Raw genomic sequence first — 16,057 nt, 5'->3', positions numbered from 1 at the left:
AGCAGGGCTTCTGAGCTGATTCATTCAACATGAAAACTGTCGAAGTAATGGCCACAGTTATTCTACATTTCATTTTAATGGTGCCCATTTACAAATTAATTGTTATTGCAGTGTAATCTCATTTTATTAGATATATATCTGCTTACCATTTTAGAATATTGAAAAACTATTCTCCAAATTATTTTATTATTAATTTATCCAAATTATTCTCCTTTTACCCCGAAAAAACCCTTTTACCATGCTGAATGTATTGTTACATTTTAAAGTGTTTTTTTTCCAAATACTTATTTATATGGTATTGTCTTATGGGAAACATGGGGGGAAAATTAAGCATCCTAAGGAAATTTAGCAATTTCTTTCAGTGAATGACAACAAGATATCATGAATAATGTGCGTACCTTTTTTAATTGTAAAGAAAATCAATTTGAAATAAAACTGTATCCCTCGCAGGAAGCGATCCCCCGCAGAGTGTGACTGCTTCTATTAGTTAAAATACTATCTTTATGTTGTTAGGACTTGTTACTCTTTGAGGTTTAGGCCAATGGTTTGAGCATAAACACATACGGTGTCGCTGTGAAAAATGAACCATGTAATAAGCATTGCATGTAGATTCTACAAATAAACCTGCTGAGTGCCAGTTAGCAGAGTCCAAATTTGGATATATCTTTAATTTATGAAGAAGTTACAGCCGTTTCGCTCACACAGCACCAATCAGGTATTTTCAAAATCTCCCTGGTCATGAGTAGTAGTTTTTAGGGGACTCAACCAACATCTGGGGTCATTTGTGCCATTAAAGATGGACAGGAAAGGATGAAGCGTAGAGACATCGGCCTTAGCCTACTCTTAACGAAAGGTGCAAAGGGGCCTGGAGCTTAATGTCCCATCCAAGGGACAGCGTACTCATTCAAATGTCCTCCAAAAAGCACCTTAACTGGGATCGGGAAACCACTGGAAAATATCTGCCGGGAATCGAACCCGATCCGCTTTGAGTGGGATGCCAGTACATTAGCCAAAGCACCATCTCTATCCCTTCTTATTCGTAAGGGAAGTGGTGACTCTTTTCTATCTTCCAATGAACTTGACCCACGATTCACAAAAAAATGTAGCAAAAGGAAAATAACCAGCTTTGGTCATTTTCCTTTTGCTACATTTGGTAAAGCTATAACACCAACGGCATAAGGTAAACAGACAAGGACTAGCCATTCCCTTTTGTTGTCACAGATAAATACTGTGCATTCTTAAATGGACGTAAACAGTACGAGGAAAGAGCGGATTGACTTTGAATGACAAAATAAGGACGTGAAATAATTTAGGTTTGAGGGACAGAGTGAAATGAAAGATGGATTGACGAGATAGTGAAAAATGCATTCAGGGGTAGTAGACATAGTTTCTGGGTTCTAATTGCAGTAGTTATCATTGAGAGGGGTGAGCGACAGTTGAGTTATTGGCTTCGTTGGGGACAGGTGGGTGATTTGGCAGTGATGGGATTTTCTGGGAATTGGGAATAATTGGCAGAGAGAATAACGGTACCGCCATGACAACACTCCAATGACGAAAGACACAAGGGTACCAGGAAGTGGGGGTACTCTCAAGAAATAACAGCAATGTGTTCAATACGTAACTATGACATGGAAGGCTCCTTTCATTTTCAGAAAACACTGAACGAGTCCAACCATGCTGAGTCAAGGCTGCACTGCATTGATTGAAGGGAGAGAGTAGGTTTCCTTTTGCAAAATTACGCTAGACTTTTGTACACAGTGCATGAGGAAACATGGTGAAGGGTGTGTGTGGAATACAACTTCACATAACATGGAGGAACATGGTGAATGTATGCTTCTATTGTCCTTGTATTCTCAGAATGTTCAATGGATATATCGGTAAAAATGGTATACCAAAAAGGGTACATAAAAATGAAGCCCTTTTCTAAAGACAGTGCACTGCAAATAAAATGCAGTATGGCCATACGGTACCAAAGATATCGATCAATGAAAAACTGATATTTTATGATGCAAAAATGACAGAGTGAGAAATGGTTTTTTTACTTAAAAATTTCTTCATGCGTTGGTGAGGGTTAAACTTATGTAGCTGATGCAAGAAGTTTTGATCATCTATTCATGTGGAACCTTGTGCTGAGCCATGAGCGCCATCAGTTCAAGGGTTTTTTTCAATAACTATAGGTGTTGCCCTCGGGCGGGAGATGTCAGTTATATATATGTAAATAGAGGTTTCCTACACCAAATTTAGCTGGTAGCCCTGAAATTAGTTCACATTTTTAGTTGCTGCACTGAGTGGATAATGTTGCCGTCCTGTAGGCCCCTCAAAGGTTTTTAGTTTGAGGGGCCTACAGGACTATGTGAAAATATAATGGTCATATTTAATTTAGTCTGGTGGTAACCACCCATTGTATTGCCCTCAGCAGAACTGAATTGATCACCGCTGAATTGATGCGGAAAAATGACGAACTATGGGAAAATACGAAAGTGGTCAAAGACACCCATGAGACACTATCAACAATTTAACGGAGGAACTAGATGATAGAAACAGACGAGTTTAGACGAGTTAGTGATAAATAAAATAGAGTTGAACAAAATCTTATGGGGAACAAGGTGGAAGTTGTGGGCCTTGTCTTGAATAATATCGATATCTCACCAATCACGGTTGCGCAAAAGATTGCCAAAGAAATGGGCATAGAAGACTACTGTGATAACGTAGTTGATGATGCATTTTTAATCAAGAACAAATCTACCTATAAAAAGACCAAACTAGTCGTGTACTTCAAAGACGAAAACACAAAAGAAAAATGGGTTATCAAAAAGAAAATTATTGGTAACAGTTATATTATTAACGAGAAATCTTCTGGCAAAATATTTATTTATTGAGACACAAACTGGATATGATAAAAACTTGTCATTGGAAGAAAAGGGAAAAGAAAGCCGATACAAATATTTATGGGCAAATTTGGAAAGGTGGAAATCACTTTGATAACTCTGAAACCAACGGGAGAAGATCAGAATTTCAATCGGGTTCTTCTTAGACACTATTTTGTGAGATCTTAAGTATTAATGGATTGGTTTTCAACCGTTAAAAATCCAAATAATCATTGTTTTTCACATATTCCTTCCTCTTCTTTCAAACAAAATTTCAAATTTTCAACTATGCATCTAAACATATGATCATTGAAAAAAAACTGTTTTTGAATTTAATATAATTCTTAGCCATCTGCAAGTATATACCCAGTTTGATATTGTGATTCTTACTGAGGTCTCGAACTCGTAGGCGAAACAAAATGATTTTTATCAACTGAAAGGATATGAAAAATACGATGAATTGATAACCAAAGAAGAGGTGGTATTATAATATTTGTAAGCAACAAAGTCACTTTTAATGAAAAATAATTACCGTCACATGAATGTGAGCTATTGCATGGTGAACTGGTATTGGGCAATGTTTGTGTTTCTTTAATGGGTATATATAGACCACCACATTTAAGTATAAAAGACTTCTAAGACGATATGTAAACTCTTTTGTTGATAGTGAAAATCTTAAGGAGACACAAATATCAATCTTAAAATAAAAGTAATATTTATACATTTAGTAGTAGAGATATGATGGCCACTAAAGGGTTCTATGAAGGGAATGTGTTGTGGAAGACTATCTTTGACAAAGCACCCTAGGTCACATTTATTATATGGGTAAATACGTAGTGGAAGGAATGATTTTTCAAACAATTACACATATCGGATCACTACATAGTAGCTGGTGGATTTGAAGCTTGCAAAACGAAATGCTGTAATGGAAAATATAAGAGTGAGATCGAAAAACTAATATGAGCTAAATCTGTTTCTGAGATACTATCTCAGTATAACTGGGGTGAATTGATATTAAACTCAGAGCCTGACTCACCCTATGAGGTGTAAATATAATACACTATGTGACACTATGTGATCTTAGTAAGGCCTTCGACTGTGTTAATCATTCAATATTACTAACAAAGCTAGAATATTATGGTATTAAGGGAGTTGCACTGAAACTAATGAAGTCATATTTGGATGATCGCCACCAATTGGTTGAACTTGATGGCTGTCGGTCTGCAGCTCTTAAAGTAAAATGTGGTGTACCACAGGGCTCTGTGCTTGGCCCAGTACTTTTCATTATCATGATTAATGATTTGCCCTGTAATATGAAACCTAGATCTGTTTTATATGCTGATGACACTACTTTTGTGCAAAAGTGTCAACATCCAGAAGATGCAAAGTTACGATCTAGCGCTACCCAAAAACAGGCTAAGGAATGGTTTGATGTTAATCATTTACAATTAAATACTAACAAAACTCAGCATATTGTGTGCAGTCTTAAATCAAAAACAACTGATATTGAAACTGCTAAAATACTAGGAATTTATATTGATACAAAACTTAATTGGGAGACTCACATCAGTCAGACCTGTAATAAACTTAGTAAAGCTGTTTATATGTTAAGAAAGCTCAACTTTATCATTTCAAATGAGTATCGTTTAACACTTTACCATGCCTTCTTTCAATGTCATTTGAATTATGGTGTTGAGTTATGGGGTCATTCCCCTCATGTTAAACAAATTTTGCTACTGCAAAAGAGAGCTATTCGCTCTCTTGCTAATATACCACCACGTGATTCCTGCAAACCTTTTTTTATTAGGTATAGAATCATGACTGTATTTTGTTTGTATATCTTTAAGGCTCTGATTCATGTGAAAGTTAATCTAGAAACTTACCAATTAAGGTCCAACCTCCATAACTATTCCACAAGAGGTAAATCGAATCTAAATACTACTTATTGTAGATTGTCATCAACTTACAACACATTTCACAATATGAACATACGACTGTATAACTATCTGCCTACTCAGTTGAAATCAGATGGTATCCAGAGTTTCAAGAATAGGGTATATACCTGGTTACTTGCTCACCCACTTTACTCATTGGATGAATTCTTTTGTGACAATCTTCATCACATTTAAGAACTTATGTTTATATATTAAGTAATATTATGATTGACGACATTTAATATGGTTGTACCATTTTTTAAATGAATAAAGTATTATTATTATTATTATTATTACAGGATATATAAAGTAAATCTAAAAAAAATACTAGAAGAAGTATGAATATGCAGAAGGAGTGAATGACAAATAATCTGCTTGCAATGATAAAAAATAAGGATAAATTGTTCAAAAAATGGAAAAACTCGGAACTACAAACTACTCTTCCTAGAACCTCTTCCAGTTGTTCTGATATTTCCTCACCTGAATGACTGGACGTCGGCATACACACCTGTACTATCACTGTGTCCGTAGGTTCTGCCTCTGACATCAATATCCTTTTATTTTAATGCCAGCACGACATTATTTTCCGTGCCCTTTTCTTTGTGAGAGTGATGTGACCTTGTAGCCGTCGCTCCAGAAGTCTTTCGCCCCCGCCCAATGAATTTCGCTCAATCCTAGGATGGCTATCCCCGGTGTATCCATCTGCATCTTTGCCTTTTCTAATTCCCGCACACTTATAGCATTTCATATCCCTATTCTTCATTTATTCACATTGACTGATGTTCCACTCCCAGTTGTCTCTTCTCCTGTTGGTTTCAGAGTTATCAAACCGGAGATTGAATCGGGGGACTAACTTACCTCGAGAATATTTTACCGGGGAAAGCATGTCATGTCACATTTAAATGCAAAGCTGCGTCTTCTAGGGAGACTAACTTGGTGGTTTCCCGTTGCCTTCCACATCCAAGTACTGTGGTATCACATCCAAGTATCGTGCTCTTCACTCTCGCCCGCAGCTGATGCTGGGCCGAACCACTTGGTCTGCTCAACCAGTGCCTAATGGTGAAACTGCTGCTTTCACGATGGCTCCAGGATTTAATTTTTCTCGTTGCCTCGTTCAGAAATACCAATATTGTATTTTGGCTTTTAATGTGTAGTTGCCTCGTTCCGAATAGCCATTAACAATTTTTTTCTAAACGGAAAAATTTTTGCCGGTGCGGGAACCAGCAACCTTCGGCTCCATAGGCAGACACGATACCCCTAGTCCCTCTCACAAGTACAAGATACTGCATAAAGCGAATATTCCAAACATATTCAAAAGAATGGCACAAACATTTGTTCTTAAAAAAGTGACAAGGCCATTAAAATTTTCCCAAGTAGAGGAGCCTCAGAATTAAAATTAAAAGTTCTAGTAAAAAAATATGCGCTATAAGGAGTTTATATTAAACATATTTTAAAATAAATAAAAAGGCATCAGCTCACTTTTTCAAAAACCTGTTTATGAGAGCTATTTTATTCGATGTTTCCATTCATTCTACATTCAAGTCATACAATTTCTTCAACTTATTATTTCCTATGAAGAAATATACTGCTCATGAAACAATAACAAACTTAAGCTTAATAATTTATGGCTGCACATCACAAACATAAGTTTGTTTAAATTTTGTACATGCACTCATAAGTATCATTTAAATTGAGCATTCAGACAAATACTGAACAGAGTAAAAAAGACGAGATATTTCAAAATAGAAATAGTACGGAAACATCGCACGAACATGTGCAGACATTGTGAATTATAAAGTTGTACGAGGCACTGTGAGAAATCAGGGGCTTATGTTTCTGAAATACATGCCCTAGATGCACGCCCACACCATGCACTCCGACAATCTGTGAAAACAACTCTAAATAGTCACATAAAGACAGCACGATCCATCACTGTGTGGCAATCAGAATGAAGTGATTATACAAGTGTCTTCCAAGTGTAATTAGACACAAAATTCATGCCAAAATAAATCAATTACCGGCACCAGACATCCTCTCCTGCCTCCGATCGAATGCTGCAGCCACTGCCTTGAATGTGCTCACCAGAAGCAATTCAAACAGAGATTCAGCTAACTGCTCTTTCAGATTCTTCTTTTCCTCGTCAAATTAGTTCTAGCACCTGTCTTCTTCTTACACTTCCCTCATCAGATTATCATCAATTGGATCCATTTCCTTCTACGTCCCACTGAGCGTCATATTGTCCCGAGTTTCCCTCGGGATGAAACCCAAAGATAACAAGGCCCTGTCAAACAACCTCGTCCACAAAGCAAGTTTTATTCGGCAGTGGCAGGGAGGGCTCCAACTTTGGGCTGCCAAAATTTGTTGGCGCACTGACCAATTCTCCCCTTCTACATTGTCCAAGGCTTCATCCACCATCTGCCTCATAAATTCAGGAATCCGACCGACCGAATCCAGGAATACGACCACCTAGTTTTCTTCTGCAACATCTTCTCAATGCTCATCTCACTCAAAGTGCTCTTCTTCCTTCTTTTGGACCGAGTACTGGAAATATGGGGTCATATCCATCGAGTAAGAGCCTATCTGCAATTCCAGCGGTCATAAATTCCCAAACAATACACTGCAGCAAGCTATCTAACTCTTGATCCATGGGGATGACAGCCCTTGGAAATGGATTTCGAGGCAATCAGAGGGAGAAATAGGACCACCAATTGCCGTGGAAAGGAGTGAAGTTTCTTTGGGTAGTGTTTAAGGACGAAGTGGTTCATTCGGAATTTCCCTGAAGTAGAAGTTATATGGATAACTGCTTTGCTGCACTTTCTTGGCATGTACCAACTGCAACTGATCAATTTGGAATTAGCAATGATATTTTTCCATCGATCTAACTTTCATTCACATGACTTCAGAGTTCATGACAAATCAACGGTAAAGAGGCAATATTTTGGAATCCAACAGTCATGACGCATTGGCGAACCTCTCGTTAAAAAATATAATCATGATGATTCAGTAGGCAGTCAATCAGCAATGAAATTGATGACCGCAGAAACCCGGATCCTCCTGACGTCAATTTCAAACAAGTGGAGTGGATCACTCACCTTGAATAAATGTCCTCCGCGCTTATTTCCTCTCCGACAAGGCTCTGTGCATACCCCGTATTCCGAGCATAAAGCGAAACCGCAAATAAAATAATTCCATTTCCAGGCGTTCCCCTCTACCACCAGCGACTTCATCGGGTTAAGGTACCAAATCCTCCAAGGCACTCAATTCCATTTCCTGGCGTTCCCCTCCACCACCAGCGGCTTCATTGAGTCCACGTACCAAAGCCTCCAAGGCAATCAATTTCATTTCCTAGTGTTCCCGGCCATCACCAGCGGCTTCATGGAGTTTAGGCACCAAAGCCTCCAAGGCAATCAATTCCATTTCCTAGTGTTCCCGTCCATCACCAGCGGCTTCATGGAGTTTAGGCACCAAAGCCTCCAAGGCAATCAATTCTTTGTCCTGGCGTTCCCCTCCACCACAAGCGGCTTTATTGGGTCCATGTACCAAAGCCTTTCACGCAATCAATTCCATTTCCTTGCGTTCCCCTTCACCATCAGCTGCTTTGTTTTGTTCAGTGGCTTCATGCTCAAACGCATCCAATTTTATGTTCATGCGTTCCCCTTCACCAGCAGCTGCTTCATTGGTTTCAGGGGCCAAAGCCTCGAACGCAACCAATGTTTTATTCTGGCGTCCGCGTTCACCACTAGCGGCTTAATTGGGTTCAGCGGACAAAGCCCCTTACGATACCACTGCAGTATTCTCGCGTTCGCCTTCACCACCCGCGGTTCCATCTAGTTCGGGAGCCAAATCATTTCTCTGCGGCTTAAACCCGTTCTAGTTGCTGGAACAATTAAGTCCCCTCGGCCTTGCTTGTGCCACACCCGGGCCCCTTTTGCAATATTCTAATGCTCCCTCCGTCGATCCATCCTTCCACCAATCTTTCACCTCCTTCGACATCTCCTTCACATTCTTAATTCCTTCCTTCTTCCCCTTCCATTGCTGATTCCACGTCATTTCTCTCGTCTAATGTTTTGCATTTATAGCAGCCCGCAATGAACGGGACACAGGGCTACATATTTGAAATACCACAAATATGATTTCCCAGCTATTTCCTCACAAATTATATCATTTTATTCCTTTCAAGTCGCCAATAGCTCTAGAAAATCAATATTCTCTCGTTAACAATATTAATATGCACAAATCAAACTCCATTGCTTCACGCGATTCCAATAATATTTTACCTTCTCAATGGCATCGCTGAGGATTTCCTTCATTATCACCAGAAGAACAAACACCGTTATTATTTCTTAAACAATAAATCCAATGCAATTATAAATAACGAAGAACGTGTTAAGGAAGCAAACGCCTCTGATTGGGTTAAGCGGTTCGTCTAAAGGCACGAGAAGAGGTATTTTAATCCATTTAATTGGTGTTCTTCCGCCCGTCATCGAGTTCACTCATATTTATAAATATTAGCAGTATTTAAATAGAAAATATGCTAATATATTATGATAAATTTTTAAGAAGATGAGAAAAGGTACCTACTCATTAAGCATCTCATGGTAAAATGGTTAAAATTAAGGAAATGTGTTTACTGTCGTTACCGTAGTAACGGCCTCCGCGGACGCCATTGGTCTTTGGACCATTGCTGGAACGTCATATCATCAAATATCTGAATTCAATCTTAACTGAGAAAGAAGAGTATGCGATGTTAAGCACTCTTTTTTCTTAATGGAATACAATAAAATAATTGAATTCATTAATTCACGAGAAAGGCATTTTCAATTATTTCAACGTGACCAATACACTTATTCTGAAAACCATCATTTCGTTTTAAAAATTCGCTCCGCTACGATACACGCGATATAATTCAATCCAACTTCAAGAGAATTACCATTTAGTTCGAGCAGCACATTCTAAATAAGGCCTAACCAGCAAGCATTTAAAAGTTTCTTGTAACCTTTCCATTGCATTAACCAGTCCTCTTCTAAAAAATCTTAATTTTTTGTAGCTTGTCCACATATTCCCCGGATATGTTTCACCGAGGAGATGTCGTTAGTGAGGGCAACGTTTTAGTATTTAATCAGGTTTACACGTACCATTTCGGTGTTTCCGATACAAAACGTGTTCGGGAGGGAATTTTTCTTTATCCTAAAATTCATTACTACGCAATTTTCAAGCTAAATTTTGATTGCAAGTTTCGCAATAGCGTTGCGTAGCATTTACGTCATCTAATAAAGCTGCTTTAAATTCAGGAAAATGGATATCTATGTAAATCGCTGCGTCGTCGGCAAATTAACGTATCTTACTAGTGACAACGGAGTTAATTTCCCTAATGCAAAGAATAATAAAATGTCCCCGCTTGGTAGAGATACAAGTACTTAGTGAATCGTCGTACTCTTTTGTTGGCTATGTCCATTCAAATCCTATATTAACCTGTGTGCTTAATTTTATAATTAAATAATAATAAAACTAAGATGATTTTGTCTACTTGGTTAAACAAAATATTTAAAAAATTATTTTAGAAGTTATTAAGCCCATTGGGGAAGAAAACAGCTTATGTAAAATAGTGAACTTTCAAAAGACAGGGATAAAGCAAATGTGAATACTGATAAAGGACATTTGTAACATTGCAAAAATAAGATTTATTTATAGAGTTTGGAGTTACGCTAAAAAATGACACTTCAAAATCGACTAATTCCATATTTACCTCTGGCACCCTAAGGATTCCACAAGATTACGCGATATCCCGTTGGCTGAATCAAATATTGCAGCTGCCCCAAGTGCACACGCCTTCACCGTTGCCCAAGGGGTTGGCCTAGTGTGCCAACGCGTTACATCTTATTTTACGTGGAATTCCTCCGAAGTCTCCGCGCTGAATCGTGGACCCGTGACGATTCCTTGAGACCTATAGAAGGCACCTGCAATCAGGACCACAGCCCTGGGTGTGGCTGAACGCTGTATCAGTCGGATTCTCGCCACTTTGGATCAAAAGTGAATATTACAAAACACTCGGCGCATCGACGATGCGATGCGAACGGACGAGGTCACTTTACGCATCGCGCCGTTTCTTTTCCCATCAAGGTAGACATTGTGGATATTTATGTGAGATAATTCCATTTTCTTCTAACATTGGCCAACGTTGGGGAATGCACAATGCACGTGCCATATTTACATCGCGTTCTTTAGTACCGAGAATCGTAGTTGTCATCGCTCATACTAGTCTCACATCGAGTTGGAGTGTTTATATTTCACTTACAATCTCGCACCATACGTTGGATGGCTTAACTTTATCACTTTCTCATCAGAATGGGTTTTCATGTATGCCGTGAGGATGGAGAGCCCGAAATCATTAACCTAACAATTCTCTTGTCTCTCCTTACAAAACACAACCCAACATCCTACTCTGCAATAAGCCCCTCTTCATCTCCACGTACTTCCTTCCTCCTTTCATTCCGTCCAACATCCCTGTCCTATTCCTGCCCTTTCGTGGTTTGCTTGACATTCTCCCCTAGTCTTTCGTTTAAATGATTTTATCCATGAATTTAATCAGACCTTTCTTCAAGTATGCCCAGTCTTCTACGCTAAAAATCCGCCTTGATTAATACCAAAGCCGGACATTAAGTCCATGTCGCGCGCCCACCTTAAACGACCGAGTTGGAATATTAGCGACTGTTTAGTGCTTTCCTCGGATCGCACTCCGACTTCGTCCTTGTCTACCTACATCGATGGGTCGAAGTCGGAATCTGCAAGTGCCTATGCGGTCGTCTCCCGCCACCATGGAGTCTAGAGGAAAAAACTGAACATGTTTTGTGGTGAATTCACAGCCGAACTGTAAGTTCTTCTTAGCTTAACTTCCATAAGGACGGCACTAAAGGAAATAAAAGAAAACAACGGCTCTTTCCTCATCTGTTCAGAATCGTTGAGCGCCTTAAATCCATATCGGTCTTCTCACCAATGCACCCGATAGTCCAGGTGATCCATCATACCCTCTTTTTACCCCAGAGAAAGGGGAACAGGGTATCCTTTATATGGACTCCTGGTCATGTGGGAATACCTGGCAATGAAAAAGCCGACAGAGCGAGACCGATTCCACTTTGGTACCTGTGGAGGCTCTTAAGTCCGCCTACTTCGCCTACTGATGTTTTAAACGTTTTGACAGTGGTACAAAATGACAATATGTGTCGATGTGCCCTAAAAAACCCCAATACTACAAATTAAATTCCCCTAATGATGGGCGGGGGCCCGCTGGTGAGGATCTGTAGCTAAACTAATTTCTTTCAATTTTTTTTATTTAGTGGTGAATTAAATTCCATTTCCTTTCATGTCTTATAAAGCATGAGTCAAAGGATACAATATAATTTTACAAGTGCTAATAAAAAATACCAACTTCTTTAAGTATTATTTTACACCACCTAAATCTTTCGATTCACCTGCGCATGCGTGGGCGATTGATTGTTGGTGTATTATTTCAATATACGGTGGAAATCTAAAAAAAATTATTTAAGGATTATGACTGACATTTTGATTGCATTCTCTAATATTACGAATTATATCTTTCACCAATTTTCGGAGTGAAAGAAAGTATTTTGGAGTCCCTGATTATCGTTTAACTTATTTTTCAATAGTTTAGTTTAAATTTTAATAGCCATAAGTGTAATTGATATGTCAATCGAATTATTTCAAATTTAATGAACTATATCATATATATTATCGCTTATATCCCAAGATATATGTATTTTCTGGGGCATACGGTTATAACGTAATTTCAGAAAGAACACAACAAATGTTAACTGTTTAATCGTATGCTTCTTTTGGCAATCCCTGGCAGCAAATATGTGATTTCTCAGACTCTATTAATACTTGGACTCCATAGTTAGAATTAATTTATTTATCAAATCAGTAATGTATTTGTGAAATTGCTAGAGGTATATTATCACTTCCGTAGAAACTACTTCTCTAAAGAAATAAAATTAAAAATATTATTAAATTCAATTTAATTTCCGATTAAACCTATAGGGAGAAACATTTCTTCAATTAAAAAAATACAATGGAGATCACAATGGTGGGTCCATGTCTTGCTGGATGCAAGAGAACGGATTTCTTCATGCAATAATGCACTAGATGTAAACAGTTCCAGCGACTGAAACTTTATTAACTTTCTCAAACATTAGAGGATTAGGTTAACGAGTCTATACCAAATCCTAACCAGAGGTGCCAGAAGAAAAAGAATCAATCATTCAGAGCCACACTCACGAAAAATAAGGTATCAAATCAAACATATACACCTAACCTACCTTAAATAATACCTTAAACCTTCGTCGTCCATGTTGGTCACAATGAGTGCTCACGTAAATTATGAACTGAGGAAAATGTTTAATCAAAGGAACATGATTTTGAATCAGAAGAAATTCAAACACAATATGTAACGAGACTTTACTTTATTCATATTTTCCATATTTAAAAAAAATTGAACTTAAGGATATATTGAGCATATTAATACACGTTTTATTTCTAAAAGTTAAACATACTATGGCAAGTTCTATATTTTACCATTGTTTTTAAACATATAAATATATATACAGTATAACAGGTAATTGTTATAAAATGCTTTCGTGATGATAAAAAAGAAGACAGAATTTCTAAATTTTAACAAGTTTCATCTTTCATTTAGTAATTCAGCGACATTGAGGTTACGCCGAAAAATATAAGCATACTCACATACTGTGGTGAGATGAAAGGGGTGTCAACTCGTTTCTTTTTTCTTCGGTTGACCTCTTGATTGGCCCATGTTATTCATCCTGTAAGAGAGCGGATTATTACATACAATATACAGTCACTGGATGTGAGTGGTTCCAACGATTGAAACTCCCTCAACCATCACAGGATTTGAAGAACGACAACGTGCCGAGCAACAACAATCCATGCCATAGATGAGCAAGAATCAATCACTCAGAGCCACACACAACAACAATATAATTAAAACTAATCGCGGTATTACGTAACTTAACGTTAATGTATTTCGACCTTAAAGGTCCAAATCTTAATTTTACGTAGCCTGTGCATTCGCAGTACTTCTTTTCTTCTTTCTTCGTGGGATTTTTGCGACCTGTGGGAGAGCGAATTAATTTACATACATGCACAGACAAATATAAACGTAAACAACTAAGGCTCAACACACAAATAGTAAAAAAACCATTTCTCACTCTTTGTCATTTTTGCATCATAAAATATCAGTTTTTCATTGATCGATATCTTTGGTACCGTATGGCCATACTGCATTTTATTTGCAGTGCACTGTCTTAAGAAAAGGGCTTCATTTTTAGGTACCCTTTTTGGTATACAATTTTACTACTAAATCCAACGGATTCGTGGATTATGAATATAAAAGCACCTTCCTTTTTTACCAGAACTTAATTGTTTTCATTTACAGTTCACCTTTTCAAGCTTGAAATAGTATTAAATACACCTTTCTAATAACATACACCTTTTTTCCACTAGTTGTGACTATTTTCAGACAATGCGTTGCAATTGATCTTTTACCATTTTCCTGAAATGGCATGACCGTTGTTCACATACCAGCTGACACTTAATGCATCATATGCGCCCCTTCAACTCCATTTCTTCTTTTCAATTAGTTTTCCTTGTGTCCTTGTTTGCTTCTTTGTATCCATTTTTTGCGTCCTGCAATGCATTAGAAAAAGAAAATCATTTAAGTTTTCATATCAGTTTCATTGATTCAAAAGATATTTTACCCAACCCAATGAGGAAATATATTTTATGCACACTTTTTCTCCTTATCGGAGAAGATTTTTCTTCTCTTCGAACATTGTTAACATCAAACGTTTACACAAAAATGTTTTAGAGTGAAAATTAAAATGTTTAGAATGTAAGAAAAGTAAAAATGTTTAGAGAACTTACTTAGCGGTGTTGGATTTTCGTCGTGGTAAGTTTTAATTTTTATAATTTACCGAAGCAAAAAAACTTGAGTAATTGTGGTTTTCCGAAGTGTACCACGGAAATAAATGGTATTGAATTGAAAGTAAAATAAATAAAATGCAATGATACTCTTAGGAGTATCTAAAAAAAGAGGGCAATTTATCAGTAATGCACTAAGTGCGATGGGCGACATTTTACTGAAATAGTTACTTAATTAAAATCAGTTTCAATGTGTAAATCAATGCTCGCCGCATTAGCGAATCTCAATTTAATGGGGATTAGGTGAGAACAAGGAGTATTATTAATGAGGAGGTAGAAATGCTATTGATTGAAACACTTACTATCCCATTCGCCAAGGTGAGTGGTATATATGTAAATATTATGCGCAGTTTGCAAAACTTTTCCTAGTTAACTAGTTTGTATTAACTCGGCGCATTAATGGAAAGACGTTTTTTCCCTACGAAGCAATGATTTAATGAGATATTTCATATGATCCTTGCGTAATTTAAATTACTAAATAACTATGTAAACTTGAGTAATTTATATTCAGTCCTCAGGAAAAGTAGCCTAATTAGATGATGTTAATGCTGTACTGCGCTGGTTCGACACACTAATTGCAGGAAAACTATAAAAGTTTAGTGGTAAAAGACTTTTAGGAATAGTATTACTTCCTTCCCGAATGCCTTCTACATTGGTTAAAACGAAAGAGAACGAGTGGGCTCGAGTAAATACTTTACCCTCACTCACGACCTCTCCTGTGTGAAACACATACGGGGAATAGGTGGACAACATGGCAAGCAATGCATTAATGAGAAGCGTAATGGCGTTATATGACGAGGCGGTTGAATGGCAAGGTTAGCTCCAACAAATATATCGTCATTGAAAAGTGGCGTAAGCATATGAGATTGTAAAGTATGCACTATTTTGGGTGATCGTATTGATTACGGTGCCATGATTTTTCAATATGTAAAACAATAATTTGATTTGTCGAAAGATATTTTATTACAAACTACTATTGCAACGTTAGTTTAAAGACCCCAAATTTCATTAGCAACAAGAAAGGTATTCATTGAAGAATCTGGGCAAATCATATGACAAGCATCTCATTGATATTAATTAAGGGTCTTTAGTCGAAATACGTAAAGATCTCATCGGCAAAATCATCGATGACGACAAAAGCACACTCGACCGATGTACCCAAGTTCCTGACATTGAAACACGCTTCAGTTTAAAAATAAGAAACGCAAATATTCTACGAATGTATGCAATACATTCGTAGAA

Source organism: Hetaerina americana, unplaced genomic scaffold (assembly GCF_022747635.1).
Source record: "Hetaerina americana unplaced genomic scaffold, ioHetAmer1.1.p SCAF_4, whole genome shotgun sequence".
Classification (NCBI taxonomy): domain Eukaryota; kingdom Metazoa; phylum Arthropoda; class Insecta; order Odonata; family Calopterygidae; genus Hetaerina; species Hetaerina americana.
Note: the sequence above shows the minus strand (reverse complement) of the source record.